At 36.7% G+C, this 15,252-nt stretch overlaps 1 protein-coding gene across 1 annotated transcript in view; it reads left to right on the top strand.

Annotated features, from left to right (window-relative positions):
* LOC109413913 (ichor) overlaps positions 1-15,252 on the top strand; it is a 169,156-nt gene that overhangs the window by 51,994 nt on the left and 101,910 nt on the right. Inside the window, exon 2 of the mRNA XM_062855594.1 lies at positions 12,433-12,484. The gene's annotated coding sequence lies outside the window, so the exon portion shown is untranslated. The remainder of the gene's footprint in view (positions 1-12,432; positions 12,485-15,252) is intronic.

The raw sequence follows: 15,252 nt of genomic DNA, 5'->3' as shown, positions 1-15,252 counted from the left end.
ATAAATTTCCAAACGCATCTTGACTCCGACTCCATTTCATTCCGATTCCCCCTTATCCCCATCCATCCACCAGCCTTCCTACCTTAACGTGGTAAAATGCTAATGAATCGCTTTGATTCAGGTGCCCGCGCGCGGACAGTGCTTTATTTATCCAAAATTCCACGCCCATTCAACCGACCCGTCGTGCCGACCATTTCTCCAAACACAGCTTTTCCGTCCCAAAACGGTTACCGGCCGTCCCACCGTTCCGACCCCATCTAATCTCTTTCCGCGCGGTTTCTTCTGTGTGCCTTTCTTCGCAGCGCGGCGTGCGAAGTGATTAATGCCCACGGTGGTGGCGCGGCGACTCTGTCGGCGCAGCTCGACTCGGCATCTGCTGCCGCCGCGAGCTTTATGCGATTTTCCGTAATTAATTCGTTGTATTTTTCCCGTGTGCGCTGCTGCGCACATCTTCCTCGTTTGGACGGCGCGGCGACGACGGAACCCCATTGAGGAGGAGAGTCACAGCCGGCTGGCAGCAACCAGGCGCAAAGCAGTCAGTACCAGCGCGCGGTGGAACTACATATAACGAAAGGGGTTGGAAAAAGTGGGCTTTTGGGTCTCTGTGGCCCACTTGTGCGTTTGTTTGGGGTTTCGATGAATTCGAGGTCGGTCGAGCACTGTGGGGTAGATATAGAGTTTTTGCGACGAAAATTGTCGATATTCAACTGAAGTCTACCAATTATTGTCCGAGCGGTTTTCTAATCGGCCGAACAGGTCATTAGGCTGATTAGTTTAAAAGGCCGAATAGGTCATCCAACCGAATAGGTCAGTAGGCCGAAAAGATCGTTTGGCCAAAAAGATCAATAGGCCAATAAGGTCATTAAGCCGAAAAGTTTTATTTTTTTATTCCTTTTTATTTGTTAAGCTAATTTTTCACACAGTAAGCCGAAAAGTTCATTAGGGGCTGTCCATTAATTACGTAAGGGTTTATGGAGGGAGGGGCGCCATACAAAAATATTTGGGTTCTCATACAAAAAATCTTACAAGGGGTGAGGGGTGTCGAAAAATCGTGAAATTCCCCTTACGTAATAAATGGACAGCCTCTTAGACCAAATAGGTTATTAGGGTGAATAGGTCATAAGTATAAAAAGGTCATTAGGCAGAAGAGCTCCTAAGGCCAAATTGGTCATCATGCCGAACATAAGTGACGAATAGGTCATTGGCCTAATGGCCTATCCGACCAAATAAACAATTTGATGTAACAACATTTTGCAGCCACATGACCTTTTTCCGACCAATCAATATATCGACCTGGCGACCTTTTCGACCTAACCAAATTTTCGGCCGTTTTGACCTAATAACGTTTGCGGTCTTATATCATGCCTTATTTCGATAATACTGTGTATATTTCTACAATAGAACAATATGTATCTATCCAAAAAAGTTTTTTTGTAAAAACAGTGATTTAAAAAATAATAATACATCATTATGTTACGCATAATGAATGAGCTCTTGATAAGTGATTTATTTATTAAATTTTACAATTTAAACTGAGGCAGAATATTTTATAGTTGCAGGCGATCTTTGATGCATGAAGTTACATGTTTGCCACATTTACAAAAAATGTCCAAAAAAGGTCATTCACTTTAAAGGCACCTCCCATTGACCGGTGTTTCGGACTTTGCAAGTATCGAACCGCAATTTTACCGCATTGTTTGATATTGCAAGTTATCTAGATCGTTCCGGACTTATGGTCACATTGGAAATCCAGAACCAGCACCGGTGGAACTGGCCATGAGAGTTTGTAGAAATAATTTAAAACGATTAAATTCAAAAAAAAAAATCTACGCGGAATAGCGAAAAATGAGCTATTTTCTGGCATTTTGGGTACTTCAATATGAAATCAAAACTTCTGTTCTGTTGTCTAAGAATGTTCTATTCTCTAAAAAAAGGTTTCTTTGACAGGAAAACTCTATTTATTGTAGATAAGCCAAAAAAATGATTTTGGAAATATCGCTTGATTTTTTTTATCTAGTTCATTTATTTGGGGCTCAATCAACCGCTTGAAAATGGAATAACTTCATGCCAAAACAATGGTCATCAGCCTTTTAGTTCGTGCATTCGTGTGTTGTTGCTCCACGGTTCGTGGTTTCTCGAAAAATCTTAAGAATCTTTTTCACGAATCTTATCAGAAATGTCTCCATAGTAATAATCCAAAAAATCCACCATGCCATCTTTTTGGAACTCCTTCAAAGATTGCTTTACCATTTTCTTCCTTCAGAAAGCTTTCCATTGGATTCCTCTAAAATTTCTCCAATAATTACTTACTGGACTTCTCTCAAAACATCCTCTTGCGAACTATCCAAAAAATCTTTGGGCATTTATTCAAGAATTCTCTTAAAATTCCATACGAGGATTTCATCGAACACTTCTCCAAGTATGAATTCAAAAATTAGAAGCAACGCAGAGGATTTTTATAGTCTAAGGATAACATTGAGAGTTCCATTAAGGGTTTCTGAAATCTGCCAAGAGTTAATTCAGGAATTCCTTCAAAGATTCTCCAAGTAGTTTTTTCAAAGATTCCTTTTTTAAATACTTAAAAACTATTCACCATTTCAGGAAAAAATCCGGCAAAAAATCCTTATATAGGGTATTAGTTCCCTTATTAAGCATGTGGCTCCCATTCTCATCCTACAAAAAACAAAGGATTGAAGGGCTGTTTGTTTTGTTTCTTATTTTTGTATTTTTTGTTAGAAGTGAGCACCCATGAAAACAAAAAGAACGGAATCAATCGGTGCCGTAATCGCTTGTTTTCGAATAGGATGAATATGGGAGCGTGAGATCACTGATGGAACACATACCCTAAATAACGAATCGCTTTAAATGCTAAACTTTCCCAGACGTTTTATAAGAATTTCTTGTATTTCCACCAAGAATTCCTTTAGGGGATTTTATAAATATTCCTTTAGCGATTTTCCAGAAGAATTTCATCGATTTCACCAAGAATTTCTCCAAGTTTTTTTTTTTCAGAATCCGAGAATCTCTACAGGAATTTATAAAAGGTTTTCTCCAAGGATTCAATTAGCATGCTCTTTAACATTACTTTCAAAAATATCATTAAACATTCGAAGAGGTTCGGAAGTTCCTTCAGAAATTTTATTAGGCATTCATAAATTCTTCCAATTCTTTAATTCGATTTTCATCAAAGTATTTCTAGAATAATTCCGTCAAGGATACATGTAGGAATTTCTTCAAGGATTCTTCGGAGTTCATCCTAGAACTAATTTAGAAATTTCTCCAAGGATTCCTAGGGAAATTCCTCTTACTAATTCTATTAGGATTCATTTATTTTTTTCTTAAGGGATTTCTTTAGAATTAAACAAAATCTCTTCGGATTCTTAACTATTTCTAGAATCTTTTAAAATGTTCCTCTAATAATTTCCTCAAGCATTTTTTCGAGCATACCTTTAGCAATTTTGAAATAGTTCTTGAGGAAATTGTTTAAGAAATGCTTACGGAATTTTTCCAAGAATTAGTCTTGTAGTTTATACAAGGAAATATGCAGCCATTTTTATTCAAAATGTCTTCAATAATAGCACTAGTTTACAAAATAAAACGAAAGCCGTGAACTTCTGCCAACGACCAAAATATTTGAAGCACAATTTAGCACTGATTTCGAAACCATGCTTCAAAAAATGTTGAGTTGAGCAGTTTTTGAGTTTTAGCTCAATATCGAGTTTTAAAACTTTCAAAAATATGGAATTCACTAAAATTCAAATGTCTTGCGTTTTGTTCAAACAATTTCGAATCTTTTTCCATAAATTAAAAGCTGAATACAATACCATTCGATTATCTGAATGCAGGTTTTGCATCAGATTGATGAAACTCAAGATATTGACGAGTTTTGAGGACGATCTCCTTAAATTTTAGTCAAATTTCCAAAAATATATGAAGAAATGTATTTTTTTTCAATAAGAAAAAAACATTCTAAAAATTCTTTCCCAACGTTTATTTGACATATCATATGTAGGCGAGTTACAGTGAAAAATTCAGCTCAATCGGAGCATTGATTACAGAGAATGAAACGTGTAAAGTGAGCGACGTTGCTTAAATTTAGAACAAAAATCGATTTCAGATCATCAACCTTGTATGGAAAGTCGAAAAAAAATCCGCTCTACTGTATTTTTTTTCTTTCGCGTTTTCGAACTCAGATCACGATTCTACACCAAAAATGATCATCAGCTTACCGAGTTCAAAAATGCTGTAAACTAGTGTAGCTCAACAAATTCCTGCAAGTATATCTTCAAATTTTTCTCAATTACCCCTTCAATTTTTTTTCACGAAATCTGTATGAGACACTAAGAATCCTTTCAGAGATTGCTCAAATGTTTCACCTAGGACCTAGGAGTCCCGTCATAAATTTCTTGAGAAATTCGTCTAAGAATTCTTCCAGAAATTTCTTCAAGTATTCTTTTTGAAGTTTCCCAACAACAACTTGAGAAAAAAGTTCTATAACAACACCTTCATGGTTTTTATTAGGATTATTTTAGAAATATTCTTCCGTGGGTATTTCTAGGGGCTTTTCTAAAGATTCTTCTAGTAGTCAAGTTTCATTTTCTTCAGGGATGCTATCAAGGATTCTTTCAGGATTAACTAAAACTTCTTTAGGAGTTCCAGAAAATAATTCCTTATTGAATATTGTTTTACCGTTTTCTTCAAGAATCCAAATCAAACAAATCAAAGAATCGTAATTATAAGAATGCGACTGGGTAAAATTTCGTTAAGAGTACTTTAAGACTCTTAATTTCCTCCAAAGTTTTTTTTTTGGGATTTCGGCAAGGATTCACGGATTTACCTATGTACTCCTTCAAGCATTTCTGTAGCTATTCTTTCAGCAATTCTTTTAGAAATTCCCCCAAGAATTGCTTTAGAAATACCTTCTAGTTTTTCAGGTTATTTTTCATAAAATTCCTTTGTTAGTTTCATCAAGGACTCTTGTATGAGTTTTATTATATTGCTTCTAGAATTCTTCCAAGGTTTCTTTCCTTTCCATTTCCAAAAATTCTTCATGGGATTTGTCGAGAATTTCTTCAATCTGTGCAATACGATTTCTTTCGATGATTTTTTCAGGTTCTCCTGAACAGAGTTTTGAAGGAATTTGTTCAAGTTTTGTTTTAGAATTTTTTTTTCTGAGTTTTTTAGGAATTCCATAAAATTTACCCGCAGGATTTTTCAAGAATTCTTTTCGAAGTAGTTTTCTAAAAGGTTACTTATGTATAATATAAGATGTCCCTCCAAGAAGTTTTATTCGAAAAGATTGAAGATTTTATGTAGAAAAACCTCAGATTTTATTTCCAATGATTCTTTTTAGAAGATCCTCTGAAGATTCATTTGGCGATATCACTAAGTGATCATTCAAATATTTTACATTAAACTACTTCAACAATTTAATAAAGTAGTTTTTCTAAGTATTTATCTAAGAATTCGTTCAGGAAGTCCTCCAAGGGTTTCATCAGTGACTTATCCATCGATTCATTCAAAAGTCACTTACAGATTTTTAAGTAGTTTCTCCATCTCTCTCTCTCTCTATCTCTCTCTCTTCTTGGTGTAACGTCCTCATTAGGACAAAGCCTGCTTCTCAGCTTAGTGTTCTATGAGCACTTCCACAGTTATTAACTGAGAGCTTCCTCTGCCAATGACCATTTTGCATGCATATACCGTGTGGCAGGCACGAAGATACTCTATGCCCAAGGAAGTCAAGGAAATTTCCTTTACGAAAAGATCCTGGACCGACCGGGAATCCAACCCGCCACCCTCAGCATGGTCATGCTGAATACACGTGCGTTTACCGCCTCAGCTATATGGGCCCAAGTTTCTCCATCTATTCCTTCTGAAATTCTTCCAATATTTCTTTCAGAAACTCATCCTAGGATTTCCTCGGGGTTATCTTTAAGTATTGCTCGATGTCTTTTCAGTAGTTCCCACAAAGATTCTATTGACAATTTTCGAAAGAAGTCCCTTACTGATTTATTTGGAAATTCCTAAAACGATCCCCTAAGAATTTTTCTAAACACATTCTATTGTAATTCCCACAAAGCTTCCTTTGATAATCCGAATAGAATTCCACCGCTGACGACAGAAGGTACAAAATTGCATAATTCTTTGAAACGCCCGATGGAAACTTAAGGATTCGTTTTTGTGTTATTCCTTCAGTAATTCGGCTATCCTGAATTAATCCGCGAATAAATTCCTAAGGGAATCTTTGTAGAACTTTATACTGCCGTAATTCTGCAAAGTGACGTAAGCGCCATTCAAAATTTCGAAATTTTTTGGTATATTATATATAATATCTGGTGTACAAATAACACTGTGGTATGCCTGCTGTATTAGAATGCAAGATCTAATCGTAATCTATCATCTTTGGAAAGAAACTTAGAGGATGAGCAAGAGTTTTATGCATAATAACCAAAAATTGGGCCAAAACTCTCAATGTCGCTTACGTCATTTTGCAGAATTACGGCAGTATAAAGGTCTATCTGAAAGAATTCTCGGAGGCATGATAGAATAGGATAGGATTTTATACTGAAGAGATTCTTGGGAAACTTGTACATGAAATTCTTCGAGTACTTTTCAATTAAATCTACATGGGTTTCTGAAGGAATTTTTGAAAGAATTCTTGGACAAATCCCCATTGGAGGAGATTCTGAATAGATCTTTGAACAATTTCTATTGAAAAAAATTCAAATCTGGTTCGGAATTCTGAGATAATCTATGGATAAATTACAAAAGAAAATTTTGGGAGCATTCTGAAATGAATACTTGGAGAAATTCCTTAAGAAATCTTCTTACTTTTGATTTTATATTCCAACCACGATAAAGCCTGCTTCTCAGCTTTGTGTTCTATGAGCACTTCCAAAGTTATAATAACTTTCTCTGGACGTATCGTTTCTGACTACAAATATACGGAATTCCTTGGAGGAATTCCTGAAAGAATCGTTGGGAGAACTTTTCCTGGAAGGATTCTTAAGAAAATCTTAGAAGGAGATTCTGGGGGGGGGGGGAATTTTAGGAATCACTGCATGGAGATTGTTTTAAAGAAATATTCGGAAGCATTCTTCAGAATAGTATTCAAAGTACTCTTCAAGAAAAACTTGCAGTGATTAGTGAAGAAAACCTTGGTAAAACTGTTAAAAAAACCCTTGGAGTTTTTCACATTTTTCAGAAATATTTGGGGGTATTCCTAAAAGAATATGTACATGTTAAAATTTTAGAAGAAATCCTTGAAGGAGTTTATGGATGTTTTTTGATGACAGTCTGTGGGAAAAAAATGAATGAACTATCGAAAGAAATGTCAATTTCTTGATTTTGCTTTGGCTGACCAAGCCATGTGGGAAATTACACTGTTGAAAATTCTTTGACATCCATGTGCACAACAGAACATGTGCTCGATGAACAAATTGAGATTTGAAATTATGAAAAGAAATCCACGTACTCCGGTGAGACTCGAACTCACGACTCCCAATTCGCTAGACGGGCGCTTCTATTCCTTCAAGCTACGGAGTCACTCGACTATCTCCGTCGCCAGCAGGCCTAGAACTGAACTCGATTCCACAATCGCACATGGTTAACTTCTTTTCACAATCCAAACCCCCTTCGGATGGGATTTCGAGAATCAGTATCGAAAGAATCTTTGCAGAAATTCCTAAAGAAATCTTAAAAATATTTTTTTAAATTCATTAAGATATTTCTGAAGAAAATCCTAAAGTAATAGTTGAAAATTCATCTGAAGGCATCTTTGGTGGAACTCATGAGAGAATCCTTGCAGGAGTTCTTTATGAATTTGAGGAATTTCTTAACAAGTTCTTGAAGAATTCTCTGTCGAAATATCCTAAGCAATCATAGAATAATCCTGGAACGAATTTCCTAAATAATTCTTAAAAAAATCCTGAAAAAAAACTTGTAAGAATTTCTCAAGAAATCATTAAAAAATTCCTAAACGACAAAATGGATATTTTCCAAATAAAATCCTTGAAGAAATTCCTGGGGCATCCTTAATTCTGAAGAATCCTGAAGAAATCTTTAGAGAAAGTTATGACGGAAACCTAAAGGAATTCTTGAAGGGGTCCTTAGGGGATTGCCTTTAAGAATCCTTGGAATAAGGTACCCCGGGGCAAGTGGGACCTAAAAAAATGCTAGTTTGGTTTTGTTAAGCCAAAAAATTCTTAACATAAATAACTTTATAATTTCAATGGTTCTAAAAGACATTGTTGGTATATTTCTTCTTAGTAACGGGCATTAAAACTGTTTAAAAATTTTCACAATCTGTATATTATGCATATAATGAAAAGTGGAGCATATCTTCAGTCGCACCGTATAACGGGGCAAGTGGGACCTATTTGATTTTTTTTGTACAAATGGGTTAATATAGTTGCTCCATACATGTGAGGTAGCATAAATTATAAATATCTTTTGCGAATAACTATGTTTAGTGATTTATGTTGAAAAAGTTTTGTGGTATCGTGCATAAATTACGTAACACATATAATAACGGATCACTGCGAAAAAATGATTTAACTCTAGCAGTTCGTACAAAACAAATTGATTTTATTTATACAAAAAGCGCCCTAAGGTTAAATGTCGAAAGATTTCCAAACTTGCTTTTCATATTACGAATCGATTAATCTTGCCATAAGATTTTACAAGATTTACAGATGTTACGATCATTAAATAAAGATTTTTTAAATCGTGAACTTTGAATAAGTCGTTTTCCATTTTTTTTTCATACTTTATGACCAGTTCCTTAGCATTCAGAAAAACTCATTATGCAGTGAAAAACGAAAAAAAAAATAATTTGCTTGAACGAAAATAAGAAAAATAGATAGTTTCGAAAAAAAAATGTTCTACCCTAGACTCTACCACTTTAAACAATAGCTTCATCATCAGAATAGAAGTAATATTTTATAATTCAAGTTAAGGCGCCGATTTTTACTTCACTTTTGTATAATTTTCGACTTAGGCTGAAGAAAGCGAGATCAAACTGTGAAACTGTAAAATTGTGTGTGTTTACTCTCATGGGTCTCACTTGCCAAAGATGCTGAAATGTACTGGGGCAAGTGAGAGCACCTAACTAAAGGTAACAAATGAAAATAAATTACAGCTTTTTCGCTTGAAATAATTTGCAAGCACTCCAAATGTTATCCTGAAACCGAAAAAGTTTTATTTTATTTGTTATTCTATTTTTAAACGACGAATGTAGTAGAGTACGTTAATTTCACTTAGTGAATTGAAAATTACATATGAATAACAATCACATATATGGTCTCTTTATGGTGAGAACAATAACAATTTTTGAATTCAATGTATCCGTTGGTATGATACCTATGTTTTCTATGAAGAATGTTTGCTTAAAAAATTAAAAAATTAAATAAATACAGCTGTAGGTCTCACTTGCCCCGGATTCTCACTTGCCCCGGGGTACCTTACTTTTCGAACAAATACTCAGAGGAATTCCTGAAGGAACCTTTGTAAACAGTCTTAAAATCAATTCTGGAAATATTCCCGAAATTTGTGAGGAATTCTTGAATCAATAATGTTTGGAAAAATCCCTCGAAAGAGTTCAAGAGGAAATTTATTATGGTATGTTTGCAGAAATTTCTGACACAATCCTTTTAGGAATTGTTGATGAAATCCATGAAAAAAAATCTGAAAGAGTCTTTGAAGGAATTGCTGAAAAAAACCTACCTTGTATTTCCTGTAGGAAATCTCGGAGACTTTTCTGAAGGCGTACATAGAGGACTTTCTGAAGGCCCTCGTCGGATTTTGTACTGAGCGGGGATTTTCAGCAGTTGCCCAGCTGTAAAAAATTAATGTCAATAAAATCTTTGAATTTGCTTCCAGGTTGGGTAAAAGCAATATTGTTCGCCACTGCTCTAGTCTTCGCCCCATCACACAAATTTCATTATTCATGTATGAAATAGTACAAATGGAGTTGTATCATGTACGAAATCACGAATCCGACATACAATGAACTTGCTCATTAGTAGATTTTAGCTCCTGATTTGTAAAATGAAACAAAATAAACAAATGTCTTACGCTTTTTACCAACCATGCGTAAAAAGAAAACTTCGCTTCGTAGAATGCAACAAAGATTTGCAGTCATCAGTGATGCAATCATCACTGAATCGCAGAGAAAACAAAGCAATATGTATTCATTATTACACCAACGAACCTAACCTCAAAATAACTGATAACTCTCAGGTCATTTTGACAGATGTAACATGAACATGAAAACACTGAAACAAGATCGATAAAATAGAATATATGATCCGTCTCTTTCGTGCATGTGTGTGGTTTGTCGGAGTGATTTTTTCACGAAACGATTTCAAGCACATTACAAATCTTTTCATTGCAGTAAAAAACGAATGGCATTTGTAAACCGAACGCGCGATTTCGTACAATCAAACGAACTATATTTTCAGTGCAGTTAGTATAGTGGTTAAGGGGTACCTGGGCATAGTGTATCATTGTCCTTGCCTCACAATATGCAAATTCATGCAATGTCAGGCAAAGAAAGCCCTTCAACTAATAACTGTGGAAATGCTCAAAGAACACTATGTTGAAGAATGCCAGGTCAGGTTCCAGTGGGAACGTAGAGTCATATAAAAGAAGAAGAACTTCAAAAAATATGAAACCAATCAAAGTGGCTCAAGAAGTTGCACTTTCGTATATGTAGTGGTAATCACGTTCAAATGTATGCGTGTCTTTTTTGTAGATGTAGTTGTGAAACTGTGAGGAAAACATTTGCACTCTTACCCCGGAAGTTAGTTTTATCATTATTTACCCGTTTTACCCAATTTGATTGGATAATATTTGCATATGCAATTTGAATAGCCTTTAAATTAGCGTGCAATTTTGTGTGAGGAAAAATTCGCGCTAGTGTTCGTGTGCTGAAATGTCACTTATCTGTATATATTTTATATGATTTTGTTTTGAAAATTACACCTTCTGACCCACAGTGTAGTGGGAAATTCGAACGGAGGCTTGTTGGTGGTTCCGTCTCCAATAATGCAATGGACTCCCACATCGAACGATGGTGGTGGTGGAAGTTAGGATTGTAAATGGCCGAGGAAAATACCCCAAAACGAGATGGAAGAAATTGATAATGTAATTAAATTAATAGGAGATGTGCTGATGGCGGAAGCAGCGGGGTGGGGTAATGGAAGATTCAGTTCCACGCAGTCAGTCAGTGGTCTCTATTATCTTCGGCGGCGGCGGTGGCGTTGTACTCCTCAATTAGCTCAACGTTCGCCTCTTCCGTTGATTGTGGGCTTCCGATTGGATAAATAGCTGCCGGGCGTTTATCAGCTGAATAGATAGTGGTCTCTGAAAGTTATTGGGGCATGTTAATTGTACAGTCGTACGTTATATCGTAGTGACAAGGTTAATTTCGGTAAACATTTCTTTCTGATAGAGCTAAGAGCTGGTGAAGATGTTGTCGGGGTACGCTGACAACACAAAGCAGTGATGGGATTTTGCTTCCATTGCATCTGGGCAGATGCAAACAAAAAACAAACTTCTCGTGAACAACTGGAGCATGTGTCTTATTCCTTTTTTTTCGCGAACAAGCAAAATATACACAAGCACTAAACTGTGATTTGTGAAGTTGCTTTGAATGCTTCGTAACGGATTTCGTGGTCGGTATTTGAGCCTCGTACTGTACACCGCTTGTTAGATAGAGCTTCCTACGAATTTAAGGGCTCAACTAACCCTCAAAGACGCTTAAAAAAGTTTTCAATCTTCTTTCTTTAAATATGAGAATTATTCTAACGCACAATAAAAGGTTTAATTGATATCGATGAATTACGATCTAGGGGTCCGTCCATAAACTGCGTAGAATCTTATGAGGGGGAAGGTGTTTGAGGCCAATGCCAACGTCCTTTGTATGAACAAAACTCTATACGAGGGAGGGCATAATATGAGTTAACGATGTTTATGTACAACGGCTAATGCCTTATCTACCACGTGGTCATTTTTTTTGGGACTTTTCAACCCGCCACCCCCCCCCCCGCGTTTTTTTATTTGTCCATACAAAATGGTCATTGGCGGAACCCCCCTAATGACCACGTGGTTTATGGACAGCCCCTTATGTTAAACAAACCAATTCGGCATTTTTGATATGAAGAACAAACTAAGCTGATACTGAACTTTTTTTTCCTTGTACTCTGGTAAAATTTCTAGCATAACTTTCACAATTCCACCTACAAACCAGGAGACTGTGACAGACAAAAGAAGCAGAAAGTCAATTCGCTAAAATAACCTTGTCCCAAATCAATGAAATTGATTGATTGATTGATTGATTTGTTTTTATTAAAGAGACTTTCAGCCCTTGGCTTGTTCGTATCTATAATCAATGAAATTGTTACAATAACTCTATTTCTATTCTCTTTTCAGAGCCCCAGTAAAACGAATGAGTTGCAAAGATGATTAGCATTTTCCTTTATAGGTAAGTATTTTACGTGTATATTGACTTAAATAATAAATCTATTTCAAACCTTGTGCCTGAATTAAAAAGCTGGGCTAAATTAACCCTTTTCTGGTTTTCTCCAGGCATGCCAGAAGAATAAATTCATCTGTTGTATACAGATTTTTGAGCGTTCGTACAGATTGCAAATTAAATGAAGCAGCTGCCCCGGCAAAAGTTGTACTTATTGCTATATGAAGTTGGAGTGGTTTGACAAATGTTGAGTTAATTTCAGCACCGCACTTTAAATTGTTTTCATTGCGATCGTTTTTAAGTTATTGCTAGCTCATAAAAATTGAGAATTTTCACTAATTTTTGAAATTGAATACCAAAATGATAATTTCACAATCATCATGGCACTGGGCTTTCACATTTCCTGGGCCCCAAAATATTTCCCTTCACAAATAAAAATATGAAACAAGAAAAACTATAGAAAGAAGTATAGAAAAATCACGTGGTTTAATTTATGTCATAGGAACTCCAACTGCAGCATTTTATTCAGGTTCTTATGAAAACTTAAAATTCCACCATATTTTTTTTATTTCAACTAGACGGTTTTGTGCAATTGCTATAAAACTAACCGGACATGCTGGAAGAAATCTTCATCTAATAATGGAAGTTATCTCAAATGAATTTTCCACGTAATCCAAAACTCTGTGGAAAAAATGCACGCATGATTTTTTTTTTCTTTATTTCCCCCAGGTCAAATTTTTGTCGACTTGCTTGGTTTAGTTGTTGAGGCTGCGCCGCCATGGGTTCCAGTCTAACGCTTGTTTGCAGATTTCGTTTCCGCCCCTGCGTAGAGTGTGGCCGACCCATTTTCGCTCCCGAATTTCTGTCGCTATCGGCTTTTGATGACAGCGACGATGGAGCTTCACGTTAGAGATCCAATTGTGAGGCCACCATGCACGAATTATATTCCGCAGGCATCTATTGACGAAGACCTGCAGCCGTTAAGTGTTCTCCGCTGATACACACCAGGTTTCACTGACGTATAGCAGCACAGATTTCACGTTCGAGTTGAAAATTCGGATTTTGGTGCGACTGATTTGGTTGCTTTTTTATACAGGGTGCATGCGGTAATTTTGCACTAACCTTTAAACAGGAATATTTCATCAAAGGGTTGCAATAAAAATATAAATCCCACATCATCAAATGCACTATATTTCTAGTGAACTGTGAAAAATATAAAACCATTAATAATCAAAAACGTGGTGGTATGAGAAATCACTTAGCGGTCTTCAACAAAGATGTTCCGCATAGAATTCCCTATAATAATACCAAAAATAAGGGTTATTGAACGCTTCCAGTGCCATCTAGTGGCAGAAAACTATAACTATGCCATTCCTGCACATATTTGTACCAGTTTTACCATATAAACTTCAGACTAGTCGAGCGATACCTAAGACCTTATCAATTCAGCTCAAATTTGTGCTGTAGCTTGAGGGAGTCTAAAACAGCAAATTGAGGTGGTCAGACTTAGGATATTTTAGTTTTAAATTTTCTCATAAATGTTTGAGCAGCCCTAGTAGAATACCATTGCTCAAATTAGAATTTCCGACTTCTTCCAGTTCTTCTTCCAGCTGAGAAAATGCAGATAGTATGCTGCTGCTCCATATATTTATACTCAAGTTGTTCGCATTTTCGTCTTCTAGAAACCTCTTTTTCAAATTTATGGGATATTTTTTAAACGGCACACATAACGATGATACCATTGGAGCTCCTCGTACAAAACAATATTCTAGTTGTACCTAAAATATCACAATTGTTGACCAAAATATAGAGAACAACACTAAAACGGACTTGCAGCGGTTCTCAGGATCGTTCAAAAAAGGTTATCGATATTAGGACCACTTTTTTCTTCCTAAATCATTAAAATAATCACAATTGTTCTCGAAAAAATCATTTAGTATGGATCTATTGTCGAATTATTTTTAAAACGTGTTTAATGATTACGATATTATTTAGTGCAAAAATATCGCACGCACCCTGTACATTTCTTAAACTCGCAAAAGCAGCCCTCGCCTTCTTGATCCGTGCACCTATGTCGATCTTGGTGCCGCCCTCGGCCGCCATTTGGCTACCAAGATATTTGAAGCTTTCAACATTCTCCACTGATTGCCCAGCTACCGTAAAGCTGGAAGGGCCATTCTCTTTTGTCCCGTCTACATGAGCGTTTCACTTCCTTCTCGAGAGCCGAACAGCGCTGACGGGCTACGGCTTTGGCTCCTCGTGTTTTCGCTCGCTCTATCGCGGTTTTGGCGTTCCTTCGCTTCTATATCTTCTTCCAGGTATAATCTGTGATTCACTGCTTTCTTCGGGTGCGTAGCTCACGCAAACTATTCTCGCCGGTGGCGATGAAGGCGTTCTTGATGGCGTTCCATTGATCTTCTACGCTCCCACCTGCCGGAATATCCGCAGCACGGTTCTCTAGGTCCTCGGCGAAGGACCTTTTTACCGCAGCGTCTTCCAATCGGCGGGTGTTGAACCAGCGCCCGATTTTCTCCTCTTGTCGCTGGATCCTGGCAATGTGCAGTTGGATCTCGCCGATTAGGAGATGATGGTCGGATGCAATGTCGGCGCTACGTTTGTTCCGCACATCAAGAAGGCTCCGTCTCCATTTTCGGCTGATGCAGATGTGGTCGATTTGATTTTCCGTGACAGCATCACGGGAAACCCATGACACTATGTGCACTGGTCACCATGTCATTTTTGCTACAAAACTCTGCAAGCAGCTCTTCGTTTTCGTT

This window comes from Aedes albopictus, chromosome 3, assembly GCF_035046485.1.
Source record: "Aedes albopictus strain Foshan chromosome 3, AalbF5, whole genome shotgun sequence".
Taxonomy (NCBI): Eukaryota; Metazoa; Arthropoda; class Insecta; order Diptera; family Culicidae; genus Aedes; species Aedes albopictus.
The sequence above is the reverse complement of the archived record's forward strand: the minus strand, read 5'-3'. Positions and strand labels throughout refer to the sequence as shown.